Source organism: Hesperophylax consimilis, chromosome 1 (genome assembly GCF_061612785.1).
Source record: "Hesperophylax consimilis isolate HC1 chromosome 1, BYU_Hcon_1.0, whole genome shotgun sequence".
Taxonomy (NCBI): domain Eukaryota; kingdom Metazoa; phylum Arthropoda; class Insecta; order Trichoptera; family Limnephilidae; genus Hesperophylax; species Hesperophylax consimilis.
In genome coordinates, this window is record NC_142836.1 from 22,145,749 (window position 1) to 22,162,250 (window position 16,502).

At 34.3% G+C, this 16,502-nt stretch overlaps 1 protein-coding gene across 3 annotated transcripts in view; it reads left to right on the plus strand.

The window, feature by feature from the left end:
* The window catches only part of LOC149426448 (very long chain fatty acid elongase 7-like), a 127,778-nt gene that overhangs the window by 49,946 nt on the left and 61,330 nt on the right, over positions 1-16,502 (plus strand). The window contains exon 1 of one of the 3 annotated variants that reach the window (XM_089651690.1): positions 1,650-1,878. The exons of 1 other annotated variant lie outside the window; for it this stretch is intronic. The gene's annotated coding sequence lies outside the window, so the exon portion shown is untranslated. Of the gene's footprint in view, positions 1-1,649; positions 1,879-16,502 lie in introns of those variants that run through there. One more of the 3 variants, XM_089630878.1, reaches the window with a different exon arrangement.

Below are 16,502 nucleotides of genomic sequence, written 5' to 3' on the forward strand. Positions count from 1 at the left end.
TAAAAATATTGATCAAATTTCTGCTGAAGCAAACTTAAATGTTGTTGGGCCAGATCCACAGTAAATTGTTCTTTTTTTCAATTGTACTATGGTTGGTCCTTTGGTACATTTCCAAACATCCTTTTTGTAACTCTTTCTGCCAAAGTTCGTTATTAAGTTCATTCAAATACTCGAATATATCAGCCATGTATGCAAGTTTGGCTATCCAGTAATTATCATCGAGGTGCTGATATAGTTTGGGCATATTTTGATTTAAAAGAAACTCACACACCTCGTGAAGAAGCTCAAACAATCTAGCCAAAACATTGCCTCGGGATAGCCAACGAATTTCAGTACAAAACAATAAGGATTCATATTCGGCTCCCATTTCTGCACAAAGTATTCCAAAGATTCGTGAGTTTAGGGCTTTTGATTTAATTATGTTTACGATTTTAATGCATTCATTCATCTTGTTCAAAAGTTCCTCCGGTAAATTTTTGACCATCAATGCTTCTTGATGTATGCAGCAGTGTGTAAATTGTAACGTTGGATTTTTTTGTTTTACACAAGAGACAAAATCCTTTTTACTACCCGTCATTGCCGCAGCGCCATCCGTGCAAACAGCAATGCAATTGCTCCATTTAATATTATATATTTTGAAGAAATCATCGGTTACTTGAAAAAATTCTTCACCGGTAGTTCGCTCTGGAACCTCTTTACAAAATAAATAATGTTCTTTAATAAAGTCCTCGTCGACGAAACTTACAACAGCTATCAACTGTGCTTTATTTTTAATATCGGTTGTTTCGTTGATCTGAAGCGCAAATTTTTCAGCCAATAACAGTTTTCTAATCAGTGTTTCTAATATATCGTGAATACCTCTTTTAACAGTATCGGCAGACAATGAAAAATAGACAATATTATGAAAAATATTTTGTCATTGTGTATTAAATACATAATGAAATATTGTAAAATGTCAAATATGTATATTGAATTTGACCGCGGCACACCTGTGTCCGGCTCACGGCACACCGGTTGCGGAGCACTGCAGTCTATATGACGATATCAGCATCGGGGAAGGGTGAAAGTCTATGGAGCGCCCTCCCGTTGAATGTAAACTCTGAAAGTTGAGAAAGATGTGAGAAGTGCGCGTCACTCGTCACCAGCTGACAAGGAGAGCGATGCAGGTACTCCAGGAATGCGGTCAGCAGGTCGCCGGACCGTGCATCGCCACGCCGAAAGGGCCGCAACCACCGTATTACACCGGCGGTGGCTACCTGCAATCAGTATTGTTCTTTTCGCTCGCTGGCGCCATTTGGCAGCCCTCGCCGTACCGGTAGAGGCCTCACCAACCAACGCAACCAAATCTGCCTGCGACCGTCTCGTGGTGCGCGCGTCGACCGTCTACTACTGCGCTCCAACGAATCGACATATTTCAAATATAGAGCACGCGAAAATTAAAATTCAGTTTTTAACCCATATTTTTCGTTTTCCGGATATCCGCACTCTGCGGGACGCGCGGCGGCCAAGCAACGCGAACACAATACGCGAGGGTCTGTGGTCTGCGGCGAGAGTCAAAGTTCAGTTGCCCCTGGCCGATTCTTGTTTTGAATGAACAGGTGGTTTTATAAAGCATTTCGAGCCGCGAGCTTGTCAGTATACCGGGTGACTCGCCTAGAACGCCCGCGTTTTGAGTCACACTAAGCTTTGCATTTCCACATATTTATCTTTCGATTTGTATCCTGATTATTTACGAGCGCGACGATTTCATTTAAATAAATAAACGACAGTTCTTTTTTTAAACGTGAAAGTTTTGTGAAATATTTTACTTACACTCGGTGAGTTTTGGCGCCTCTTTTTTTTACCTGTGTTTGATTTTCACGTGCTTTTCGAATTTAGGTGAGTTTAATTATTTATGTTTAACACAGTCATACCTCAGCACGGGTAAAGCACCCAGTAAAGCTCATATTACCAAATCATATTTTATAAAAAAAATCTAATGTATAAATAAAATAAATATAAAAAAGACATACCAATGTAATCTTTATTTATTTAAAAACATTTTCAAATTATTAAACTGCATTTAAAAAATGTAAATACACAATATGCATAGGTATCTTAATAGTTATTTTTCACATATAATTGTTTTAAATTTTTTAATCAACTCTTAATTCGCCATATTTGCGATGGTTAAACGAATATATTGTGTTTAAATTATCACTCATTTTTTCAGAACCAATAAAATATTATTTACATATATTTATTTATTATATAAGTACATTTTTGTTTATTTGTTACAATATATGATCAAATATTTCATGAATAATAATATGAATGTCATTGCGTTAATGCTTTGTTAAATTGATATTTACATAACAATTTTTAATCGATACCCATAGAAGTTTATTTTTAATGCATTTAAAAAGCAACAGCAATTTTGTATTGTTATCTTCGGATAGCTTACTTGATTAGTATTTAAAAAACAACAACAATTTTGTATCGTTAACTTGGATAATTTATTTGATTAGTATTTTAAAAAATAAAATATAAATTGTATTATTATCTTGGATAACTTATTTGACGAGTCTTTAAAAAACAACAATAATTTTGTATCGTTATCTTGGACAACTTATTTGATTAGTTTTTTAAAAAATAACAACAATTTTGTATTGTTATCTTGGATAACTTATTTGATTAGTCTTTAAAAAACAACAATTTTGTATCGTTAACTTGGTTTGATTAGTATTTTAAAAGATAACAATATATTTGTATCGTTAACTTGGATAATTTATTTGATTAGTATTTAAAAAAACAACAATAATTTTGTATCGTTAACTTATTTGATTAGTATTTAAAAAAAACAAAAACAATTTTGTATCGTTATCGTTGATAACTTTTTACATTAGTATTGAAAAAAAACAACAACTATTTATATCCTTGTTTTGTATTATTTATTTCATAATTTTCAAGAACACGATAGATCGTCATATTTTCACCAAAACCGTTAAAAAATTAAGTGGGCAGTTAAGGTTTTATTAAAGTTTTATTAATTGATGATGCTGTTTCTTGACTTTAACAATCCAAAATCCATCGCTTATCAGCGTAAATTCTAATTTATGGCTTTATACGCTTTTTGAGATAATCTTTTGGACACGCCGGTTTTTCTAGAATTTTCCGCTTCGATACTAATCAAATTTAATAACCGTATTGTTAATAAGCACTTTAAAAATAATACTCGTTTATTATTTACTTAATGCATAATACACATACATTACCTATGTATAAAGTTTTTTTCTTTAAAATTTAGTAATAAAAAAATATGTTTATTACTTCTAAAAAAAAATGAATATAGTATTATAGGCGATAAGGCATGGTGCGCCTTAAACACGAAATATTATAAATAGTACCTACATTCCAAAGAGAGTTGGTTTTCAAATTTAAGGCGATGCCATTAGTAATATCAGGCTCAGTATCAGGCTCCAATTCTGTTTAATAGCCTTCCAGAACACATTAAGTCGTCAAATTCCTTGTGTACTTTTAAAAATAATGTTAAATTATTTATGCTAGCCGAGGATTGCCAACATTTTTTTTTCATCTTTGTCCTTTTATAATGTAATTCTTTTTTTTCTTATCTCTGTTACTTTTAAAAACAAAAATATATTTTGTTTTTTTACATTCGACTATCAATGTATATCATGGTCATCCTACATGTTTACTAAATTATACGGTAATAAATTGGCTGGGATTAGCTTAAGGCGATGAACTACGTAGTAATGCAAAATCATGTGTTTTTGGTTTGAAAATTTGGTCGCTTAGAAAAGTTACAGATGCTTTAAATAAATACCGCGAGTATAATACATCTTGGCCTTCAAAATAATCGAGTATTTTTTTACATAAATCTTTTTATAAGCCCAGAAAAAATAATTTATAAGGCCTATGAAAACTGCTTTAAAGTTCAAAATTTCCTACTTACGAACTCATTTTCGGTTATGGTTTTATTGTGTAATGTGGCAAATTAAGTTATTTATAAAATGATCGGAAAACATTTAAATATTTATGCCTGAACATCCACAAAACAAAATAAAAAGTAATTTTGGGCCATGTTTTTTTCTTGCCTAAATCAAAACAGCTGGATGGTGTTAAGCAGGAATTTAAGCCTTATCGTCATCTACGTTAGGAGTTTTATTGATGGCGGCTCGATTCAAAATATTACACGACGTATGGCATCGCCTTAATACAGATATGAGATTTAAAAGAGCAAAATAATCCCAAATATAAATACGACGTGCTTTAAATGTAGACGCCAAAAAATCATTTTAGTATGTGTTTTTTTTGTCTACATTATGATACTTTATTAGAAGTACTTCTACCTCCAGGATGTATCGACTACGTTTTAATGTCAAAAATATGCGAGTGATCACCATCTGATTGCAATATACTCTGGAATTTTAATAATATCTGCTTGTTATTATGCAGGTTTCGGAATATTGGGAATCCCCTGTGCGATATTTATTGTTTTCCGTGGTATTTTAATAATTATATTATGTATTAAATTTTTCCAATGTCATTTCTCAGTTAATTAAACATGTTCTGCGGGTGCAAAGGTTCAAGCTCCGAGTTAGTTGTCTTACTCCTGCATATCTCAAGTTCATGACAAAATATTACGATTCAAATTATTACCATAATATTTTATCGCGATTGCTTTTTCGGTTGTTATTGTGTTGTGCTTAATCCTTCTGTAGCCAACATTTCGGACAGCGTTACCGTGTCCATTATCAGGACAGATTTGCAGTTTTTGGTATCCGGTATTAATCGGCTACACCGAAAAACGTTGCTGATAATTGCTAATTTATTGAAAGTTAAATTATTCGTATTCCTTTTGAAAACGGGTCTGTAACAAATGAATTGACAAATTTACTTAAAAAAACTATTAGTGAAACACGAATGTGTTACGAGGATGTCGAAACCGACGTTATATTTACTAGGATAAGCGCAGCTGCAAGAACACGTGTTCCTATGTATTCTGAATTTACAGATATTTTGTTGGGAAAAAGCGTGTTATCACGTTTTTAATAAATCAGCAGTACTAATTTTTCTCCGTATACACCAAAACTAAACGCAGAAAGCCACAGTATGAGAATTAACGCTTGCAACGCAGTGTCTCTTCTACATACATAAACGCACACTTGACCACAAGATGGAAACTACTGTAACGCTGGCTGTCCGAAACGTTGGCTAAAGAAGAAGGAAACGAAACGCGGCACAATAACCCAAAAATTAATCACGATACTATTTGATTTACTCTAAATACTTATGTATTCTCTAATGATCACCAGACTCATCCTTATATTTTACATCTCCTCTTTTAGATGGGTTATTTGAGATCGTTCATACTTTCCTGGCAGTCTTTAATAAAATACGCACGATTTCATAAATACTATATTTTTTAATAGTTTTATATATACCCGATTCGCATGCTGTAAATTTAAAGTTTATACTTTGATCCGATGGGCATTGATATCTACTATAAATGCATAAACGTGTTGAGCCGTTTCTATACATCTTTAGTTTAAAAAATCGTTAATGAAAATGATCCCATTAATTATCTTGTTACTAAGCTGTTTTCTCAGATTCAATGAACGGCGAGGAATTCGCTTGGTCTTGCAATGTCTGTCACTAATTTGTGCATTAGTCGTGCTCCAAACAACATCGACGCATTATTGCAGAATTATACTAATGTTTAATTTATTTATTTATTCATTAATATAAGTTATGTGTCGTTAACTATCGTATTAAGAAAGGTGATTATTTATTTTATTATATTTTATATCGTTTTGCCAAATTGCCTATAAAATAAAATAGTTGCTTGTTAACTTATTTCATATTTTTAAGGTTATGACTTATGGCTGTTTTCAAGTTGTTTCGGAAATAGGTACTAATAATATGTGATTTCTGCACAAGAATCCAAACAGCCCGTAAGAGGAAGCCACTAGCCAAAAAAGTGTAAATTCTTAATGTGCCTTATATCGCCACGAATATAGGCAACAGGCATAAAAATCGCTTGGCAAATGCAATCAAGAAATACTCGATTTCAAGCTGAAAAGTGTTTTTAAAAAATTTAAATTATTTTAAAAAAGTTTTTAAAAAGTTAATCAATGGTTAATGTCACAGATAATCTTAGCCATAATATATTTCTTTTAAGTTGTTTTTTATATGCGTTCATACATTTCTAATGATTTTTTTATTGTATTGTACGCTTATATTTTCTATAAAGTATTTAACAATTTTATTTTAATTCTAGTCAATGGAAACAATAGGATAAGCTCCAATTTACAAAAAAAAATATTTTTTAATATTCGTAATGTAAACCAATTGCTATTATAATTAATCGAAATAGTGATTTAGGTCTTAGCTTCCCCTTAACGCATGTAAAAATTATGGCAACCCCATTTGGGAAATGTGAGCTTGAATTAAAAGAGCTGTGAGAGATTGAAGATAATCTAGGTATACAAATAATATCGCAAAACACGGTAAAAGCCCCTGTGAACCTCTGGGTTCACATGTATGCATATTGTATGTTCACATGTAAGTATATTCTGTACTGAAAGAAAACGGATGTTGCCAACAAAAAATCTTTCGACCCCTAAGGCCTAGGCTGCAGGCAGGTTTATTTTTTTGTTTTTATTACAGTTAACAAAAAAATGTGTGCTTACCTGTAGCTAAATGTACCCGTTCTAAGGCCACATTGTACATGCTTTTTTTATAATGTAACTTGATTATATTATAATATTTATCTCTGTTCGTAAACGAATCTATTTAAACCACATATTTATTTCTTTAAAAAAATGTGTGTTACAGTAAAATACAAGGCGCTCATCGCAATGGGAAATTCGCGTCGAGTCGTACAGCTTTACAATAAGTATAGTAAATAATAAAAAAATGAACTTAATATAACATTGAAATTATAAACCTACAAGTTTATTACAAAAATAAACACCACAGTTTACGTATACATCAGATCTTCTGTTTAAAGAATTTAAAGTAAAAACTAAATGCATTATACTTCTACCATGCGAAATTACAAAATTTATAAAGATAATATTCTAAATAAAACTGCATCATTTAAAATTAATCAAAATATTAGACAAATACAATTATACCTACTCCAAAATGTAAAAAACACAAATTACGCAATTCAATTATAAATATCTCGGAGTTAATTTTTTTAAAATTCATTACCATAAAGTTCCAGAAATATGAATAGAAGGCTTTAAATTGTATCTTACACTGAATACATATAAACAAACAAATAACGATAATATTTTAATAACTTACCCCCCCCCTCCCATACACACAAGCTCTGCTTAATTATGTGGGTACCACAGACGTAGGAATTAATAGACGAGAAGATAATGGCGAGGGGTAAAATCAACTGTTGAAGAACGAAGGGAGTGAAGCTGACTGTGATTCGTCAATAAATCAATCTGACAGTAAATAGGCATCTCGCATTATAATATCACCATTTACTTCTTAAAAGTAAAATCTGTTTTTGAATGAATAGACATTTTTACATGGGAGCGCAAATTACTCGCCACGTTATGAACAAATTTGCGAAGTCCAAATTCGGCAAAAAAATTCGGTTCTATTTTCAGAGTCGAATATTTCGTTTAAGTATTTAGGTAAGACACTTTTATAAATGTTCATAATTTACTTCCCAGCAACCAACCAGCTTTGTGTTTCGCGTCCAGACGTTTCTCGATGTGATAGTATATTATGTTTCTACAACTGATCCATATTATACGATGTGAATATGCTTAAAATAAAGTAAAATAATGCTTATATATGGAATGTAATACGACAATTGGGTTTATTCTCTTTTTCATATCTATTTTTACAAGTTTTCATAGTACAAGTCAACATTTTGCCGTGTTATTTCGTAAAATGAACCGATGATGTCTCGACCATAGTTCGCACAAGAATGATGACGTCACGTTTTCAAATTTCACTTGAGGCCATACGCTAGTACAGAAGGCTCCAAAGGAACCGGTATGGGGAGTGGGGATAATACGCTTTTAATCACTTAGGGCAGGTCTACTAATATTCATATGTCTATGGTGGGTACATAATTAAGCATAATTATACATCTTATATATTTTTTTAAGTTAAAATTTTTTTCCCAAATTCCATTGTTTTTTACCCTTATTTTCAATTCAACAATATTTATTTATCCATACAAACAATTCTACTTTTAAACCTGAAAACTATCTTAAAACCTTGGAATTTCGAAAAAAGTTATTTATCTTTTTTATTTGTATTATTTACACCTTTTATATATTTACCCCCGGACGCGTTGTATACAGGGTGTATCGGCACTAACCCGACAAACTTTAACCAGCTATTCCTTAGCACATTTGGAGTAAAAAATGTTATGTACACTTTGCTGTCCGGTAACATTTTTTTTCTTTTAAAAACAAAAAATAAATAAAATTTCCACACTCCGCTACTGCCCACAGTATAGGGGTAAAATAATTGGCAACGCCGCGCTACTGTCATCTCTTTCACACATATTCTGTCTCAAGTCCCGTGTGGTTCCCGCCACCCCGTCTCGTATCAGTGGTCAGTGCTGTTTTGGGAGTTCGCATGTCATCAAGTTTCTAGTTTCGTTTTTGTTTTGTTATCTAAGTTTTTACTGTTGAAATATGCCCCTCAATTATCCACCTGCCGAGCAAGCAGATATTGTTTTTGTTTATGGATTTTGCAATGGAAATTCACGAGCAGCCGTAAGGGAGTATCGCATGAGGTTTCCTGGAAGACGCGTCCCACACCATGCTACCTTTGTCCAGGTTTGTACCCTATCAATTGTTTATTGAAACTATTTACATTCATTGATAATGCCAAAAAGCGCTTTTGAAATTTAAACTGGGAACATTAAAAACATAACAAGGGGCCACCAACTTTAAAAATGTAAATTGTACTTTAGGTGATTTGTGTTCAGTGGTCACTAAACGGCGTTTTAAAAAGTTAATTAATTTTAATCTCTAATAAATGCATCATTCACTGCAATTGAATTCACTCCCTTTCTCACCATGGGATTATTTAAATTACTTGAATTCAATTTCACCCCTGTGAATCCAAGATATCAACCGTACCTAGTTAAGAAAATTATAATTTAAAACACTTTGTTATACATTTTACTATAAAAAAATGAAATAAATGAAGAGAAAACGTAAGTTTTCTGATATGTGCCTAAAATAAGTGTTCTTTAAAAATAAAATGAGTGAAAAAGCCCGCGATTGTTTATTTGACATTATTACTGAGCTGAATAATAAAAGCAGTTGTTATTTGTTGTTTTGTTTCAGATGTATCAACAATTGCGTGACTGTGGCATCGGACGGATTGAAGGCGCCGGCGGAGGACACAACATCGTTCCTGTGGCAGTTGAGGAGAGAATCCTGAACTTAATTACCGAAGACCCCACGCTGTCCGTGCGTCGGGTCGCTCTGATGATAGGACACAGGGAACACATGGCGGTATGGAGAGTTCTGAAGAAGCACGGGCTCAAACCTTTTCACTATAGGCGCTGCCAAGGCCTCATGGAGAATGACCACTTTTCCAGAGTCGTGTACTGCAGAAGAATGCTGCATAATGTCATAAGAGATGCAGACTTCATGAAAAACATATTGTTTACCGACGAAGCACAGTTCACTAAAACAGGAGTGCTAAATGTGCACAACTTGCACCATTGGGCTGAACAAAACCCCAAGCTTGTTCGGGAGTCGTCGAGCCAGGACAGATTTTCCATCAACATGTGGGCAGGAATCCTGGGAAATCAAATACTCGGTCCAATCGAGTTGCCTCCCAGACTAAATGGACCGATGTATTTGGAGTTCTTACAAGTGCAACTGGGCGAGATTCTGGAAGATGTGAACCTCGAATTACTACGGAGAATGTGGTTCCAGCACGATGGAGCCCCACCACACTATTCGATTGCCGTGCGGAACTACTTGGATGTCGAGTTTCCTGGTCGTTGGATAGGCCGTGGAAGTCCGGCCATTGCTTGGCCACCAAGATCACCCGACCTGACCCCCCTGGATTACTACCTGTGGGGGGCTCTCAAGGAAAAAGTGTATGCTAAGCCAATAGCCTCAAGAGAGCAACTGCTCGAACGAGTGATGGAAGCCGCTGCAGAAATTAAAGCAAATCCTGCAAACTTAAATAATCAAAATATAACAAGACTACACGCTTGCATCGAAAATAATGGTAGTCACTTCGAACAAATGCTCCAATAAAAAAATTAACATAAACTACATGTCCGCATTTTCATTTATTATTTATTGGTAAAATTCTCACAATGTCATTCATTTACACATCAATATTACCTACATATCAATATTTAATAAAATCTGTAGAAGAGTATGCCCGTCGGCATTCAACAAGTTTTTCGACAAGTGTGTCGAAAAGCGTCTTCTCTCTTTCCTACACACTAAATATTAATGGTTAAAAATGAGACGACTGATGCTTGTAAGCGCGCCAATACGTAAAAACAACGAAACTCGAATAAGAATTGCCAGGTGGGTTTTTTAATCGCTTTAATCTGACTTTAAACAATAATTAAACACGTAAAAATTATTTAATATAATATTACAGTACAGTACTTTGAACCTTCGCAATAAATTTATTTGATTTTAAGTTTAGTTTGTAGAACTCCATTTCAATTTAGAGATTTTTTTTATTTTAACAGTCTTATTAAAAAATTTATAAAAACAGTGTGTTTATAAACAAGTTCTGCTAGTTGTAATTATTATTACGCGTGACAGCTGTTTCACCTTCTGACGGCATTATCAAACTTTGGTAAAGCCACTTACAGACGACGTAAGTGATAACTTTCTTTTTTTATTATTCTGGCTTTATTGATTTCCGAGTAAATTGTCGTAAATTATTATTTGCTAATCCCAATATTATTTGCTAATGCTAATAATTAAGTGAAATTTTAAACAATGCAATAATAGGATTATTGCATTGTTAATTTCACTTAATGTCGTTGGTATTTCCAACTGATGACTCAGGGGTTTATTTCCCTGAATAATTAAGTATTTTGGGGTCTAATTATTATGCATTTCATTACATCCGATAATTTAAACAATTTTTATGTTGAATTGGGGTAAGTTTTATGGCTAAGGGAAGGAGTGGAAGGTGAGGAAGTACCTGGATATTCAGATCTGGTCACCAAATACGGCTAGTCATTTCAAGCAACGTTTAAATTCTAAACCTGGATATTCAGATCTGGTCACCAAATACGGCTAGTCATTTCAAGCAACGTTTAAATTCTGAACCTGGATATTCAGATCTGGTCACCAAATACGGCTAGTCATTTCAAGTAACGTTTAAATTCTAAACCTGGATATTCAGATCTGGTCACCAAATACGGCTAGTCATTTCAAGCAACGTTTAAATTCTGAACCTGGATATTCAGATCTGGTCACCAAATACGGCTAGTCATTTCAAGCAACGTTTAAATTCTAAACCTGGATATTCAGATCTGGTCACCAAATACGGCTAGTCATTTCAAGCAACGTTTAAATTCTGAACCTGGATATTCAGATCTGGTCACCAAATACGGCTAGTCATTTCAAGCAACGTTTAAATTCTAAACCTGGATATTCAGATCTGGTCACCAAATACGGCTAGTCATTTCAAGCAACGTTTAAATTCTGAACCTGGATATTCAGATCTGGTCACCAAATACGGCTAGTCATTTCAAGCAACGTTTAAATTCTGAATTAATTAATCAATTACGAAAAAGCGTGGGGTTAAGAATATTTTTTTTAAATTATAGTTGTAATTTATTGTCGATTTTTTAAAAAAATTGCGATATTTTAAATAAAATTTAATAATTATTGTTTAAATAAATTAGCAATCTGGCAGCATTCATTTGCAGGTGGTCAATCCAATGCAGTCATGACGTTTGTGTGAGTGCTTTCCTTTGTCTCAGTGTGTTGCGCAGCAGTTTTATATGAACCGTTTTTTGATTCATCGGGATTGTTTTTAAAACTATACATTCTTTGTACCTTCAAATTAGTGGAAATAAACTTAAGTGTGTCAAGCTGCTCGTTATATTCCGGTAATTCTGGAAGGCTTTTAACATAAGCAATAATATTCATAAATCACATTCCGCGAAGTTGTAAATAACTAAATTTATTAAAAAATATACGTTGTAGGATAGCCTAGCAAGTAACATTTTGACAGAGCACTTACGGTGATTTAAAAAACAACGGCGCTGTTCAAATAATCCAATTATTATTATTGATAAGTACCTAAGTGAGGAAAATTGTTTTTAAAAGTGCTCAGAATTATTGGACTTCGATTATAAATTCAGGAAATCTACTAATTAGTTTCTTAGTTTCAAAATTAGACTATTTAATACGTGAAACGCGTAAGAGGTGAAACCAAAGCATTCCAGAGGTGAAACAATTTAGATACAAAAATAAAACTGATGTGTACAATACAAGAAGACAATCAGTGATTCGCATACGAAAAATGTGAATAATCATTATTGTTAAATAAAATATTTCTTTTCTGGTACTGGATTATGTAATACGGGCTTCGTTCGCAGCAACACGCGAGAGTTGCGATGTTGCTTTCAAATTTTGACAAAGGATAAAACAGTGGTGACATGTGGTGAAAATATGTTTAATTAATTTTTTATTAAAAAAAAACGTTACCGGACAGCAAAGTGCACATAACATTTTTTACTCCAAATGTGCTAAGGAATAGCTGGTTAAAGTTTGTCGGGTTAGTGCCGATACACCCTGTATATTTGATATTTGAAATAGTTTGATCAATTTCAACCGAAGTAAAATAAATTGTGGTGACATCGGGCACACTACACGGAAATAAATGATCCTGTTAAAGAAGTGACGGCATGCAAACATCCTGATAAAATATTAGTAATTCAGAAAATATCGAAAACACATGCTCTTTTCCTAATACCATGCCGGAATGCGACAATATCAATATCAGTATTTGAATGAACACATATTCCGCCGTCTCATACAACATTCGTTTTTGACTGATACTTTGTTTAGGAACTCTTTCAATTCATTCGTTTTAGGCCTGCAGTCCCATTTTTAACAGGCAAACGTATAATATTCCAGATTTTTAATAAATCAACAATACTTCATATCAGTAAGTTATAACGCACATCTATTTATTTATCTCTTCAAGGTCTAAAGTCTTTTCCAGCAACAATTCGGTTCTGAATCGCAATTCTGCATGATTTGCAATAATTCCTTGCGAGTCCTGCGAATTGAAAACAACTGTGTGATAATTTGGCAGGTCTACCGAATCGTAAAAAAAAGCAAAGTAGGTAAATCCGATGATAATTTCCTCGTCAGTCTGTTTGCCTCTGCGGTTATCTTCGTCCTCGGCAGCGGCTCTCTCGCGGGCCTTATTTAGTCTCATTTCGCAACCGTCCGCGTTCTTGTCTCGATAAACGCGACCAACCTTTGGCTACATTGCGTAACAGCCTCCGCGCGCCGCCAGCGGTCAACGGGCAGCGAACGGAGAACAGCGAGCAGGTAGCCGCGGTTAGGTAATCGATTGTTGTCCGTACTACGTATCATCCGTAGCGGGGTGCTTCCCTTGGCAGGCGGCGCGGCGCGCGTAACGCCGCGCCCAGGGTCGGCCTCTGCCCAACTACCTGAAATCTATACAAATAAAATGCAATGTCCGTATGTGTGGGCCAAACAGACTCAAAACTACTGGACCAAATTTGCTGAAAATTTCAAATTCCTTTCTTATTAGTACCAGGAGTGTTAAGAGAGTGGTTTGAACGGTTTAAGAAGTCGGGACGCCTGGGGAAGAGATACGGAGTCGAATTCAATGTAATGTAGTTTTTTTAATAGTACCAATTACCAATGGCATATACTGTAGCAAATGGTTTAAAAAGTTTGGTAAAATTTGGCGTATGTGATGAACGAAGAAATGGGTGTAAGTGTAAGGAGAATGTATGACGTGGAAGTGAATGATAGAAGAATTCGATGACGCCCGTGGAAGACATGGCACGATCAAGTGAAACAAATGCTTTAAAAAAAGTAAACATTTCAATTCTTTACAGAAATATTATTTCCTCCTTAAAAATGCCCCTTTCAAAGACCTCTAGAATTCATATACACTAGAATTCACAACCCTAAAATTTTACTCCAAACCATTCATTTAACCCCGAGCAATGCCGGATTAACTTCAGCTTTATATTATAGTTACCTACCAACTTACTTGGCGTTTATAAGTAAGCCAATAAGGCACTAAGAATCCACCTGTGGAAGACTTTGTCTACTCCTGAGCGTACGCCAGGTAAACAGACCTTATTTTAATACATACTACCCAACATGTGCCAACAACATATGTTCATGTTGACATTTGTTCAAACTTTATAGTGTTATAAACTATAAAATAACAAAAAACATAAGTATAAGTACGAAATCGTTACAACGCTCTGATATATTATGGTTAAATTAATTTAAAAATGTATTAATGTCCGCATTTCATAGTCAACATTTTTGGTGAAATCGTTATTTTACACGGTTATAATATAGATTTTTGTGTGAATATTATTGTCTCAACATCGCAATAGTAGGTATGTTTGATAAAGCTGTTTGTAAAAGTTTTCAGTTATTACTTGTAAAGTTCTGTGATATCTTTTTATATTACATGGGCTGATAAGCAGAAACTACGTTTTAAAGAAAGCATTCATTGTCAGACACTTATTTATTCAATATGTATTTGCGTGCAATCAGACTCCGAAAACAACGGTGTTTCTAACTGATACTAGTCGATTGAAATGAAAATAAAACCTTTTAAGACCTTCAAACCTTGTCAGAATGTTCGTAGGTCAGTTTTTACTGGTCACATTAAAGATTCAATCACCTACATCTTAAAGTTAGTATGGAGGCTGTCTAGTGTCAGTAGGTATGTACAATATACGTCTACGGTCAATGCCAAGTTCAAAAACAGCAGCCTGCATTTTTTTTATTATATCACATATCAATGAACTGAAGTTAGTGATGGGTACGTTGAATTTATTTTTGAGGAATATTCCTGAAACAGGGAATTTTCATCTAATGAAATTTTATGTTATTTACAAATGCATCATATTAATTATGTATGCTTTAAACTTTTTAAATATTTGGAAAATACCGAATATTACCGAAGACAAAATCTTGATATTTACGGTCGGCCGCTATCATGTGATCTCACGGTATACTGCGGCACTGCATTCGAATTGATATTGATTTTACTGAATTGTTTCGTGTGACGTCACTAGACATGATTGTACCCAAGTTCACTTTGAGAGCTCGTAACTTCGTCATTTTAGGCGATTACGAAAAAATAATTTTACTATTGTTATTAATTCTTTAAATATAATGCATTTTCATAAAAGTAAACATTATTAAGATACAACTCCATTTACAATAACTTTCTTAGTAACAAAAATCAATTCCCTACTTAGGGGAATTTATATTACGTCGGAGAATATTGCCGATCTCGGGAATTTTCTTTCGAGAATGTCGTGTAACTTTTTTTATCGTTTTACGAGCTTATTAATTTATCAATAGGACAGTGTTCTAAGGAGGTTAAACAGATGTGTAAGTAGAAGCTAGAAGCTCAGTGTAAAATTAAATTGTATCCAAATTTGGTTCGATTTCATAAAATAATAAAATAATTAACAAATAGTTTTCACAATAGTCTAAAATGAAACAATACCTTCCATTAGGAGGTTGTAGGTTGATTGCGAACGCCTTGATGGCACGCCGCACGCCCAGGTATCTGGGCCAACTGGTCACCTATGCCGAACGGGAGGACGGAGGTTGGAGAAGGTATTGACATTGCACGCTAATCGGCTAATACCTGCCGATACGTCACTTGGCATGTAATCTGGTCACGCCCGCGGGCCGTTCCGCAACTCTCCTACGCTGGAGATGCCCAACCAAGGTGGACGTTACACGATACACAATACACAATACACAATACACAAACACAATACACACGCACGCCATCGGTACAGACAAGGTGGTCACTTTGCCAAAACTATACATACTCCGAACTGAAAACATTGCCTCAACGAGCGTACTTCGTACCATGCATTTGTTGTTGCATAACTGAAAACAATTATTTTCTTTACGCAGTCGTAGATATTTTAATGAAAATAAAACACTGGAGCCCCAAAATACCTTAAAAAAGCTTCAACTCTATGCAGAAACGGGCGGTCCGTTTGACTGATTTTCCTATCTTAACAAACAAATTGCAATCTTTAGATCACAGGCGACTGGTGGAAATGCTATCCTTGTTATTTATTATCGGTATTTCAATGGAAGATGCTGTTAGGAAGTTGCGTCATTGATTCCTTCGGCACCGGCGCACAGTCGGGAAACACGCCAAATGCGTGCCAAACATTCGTACGGCCTCGGTGTTTCCTCTCTCTCTCAAGACTCGGGTTCACTCCTTTCATCCCCAAGATGACAAGA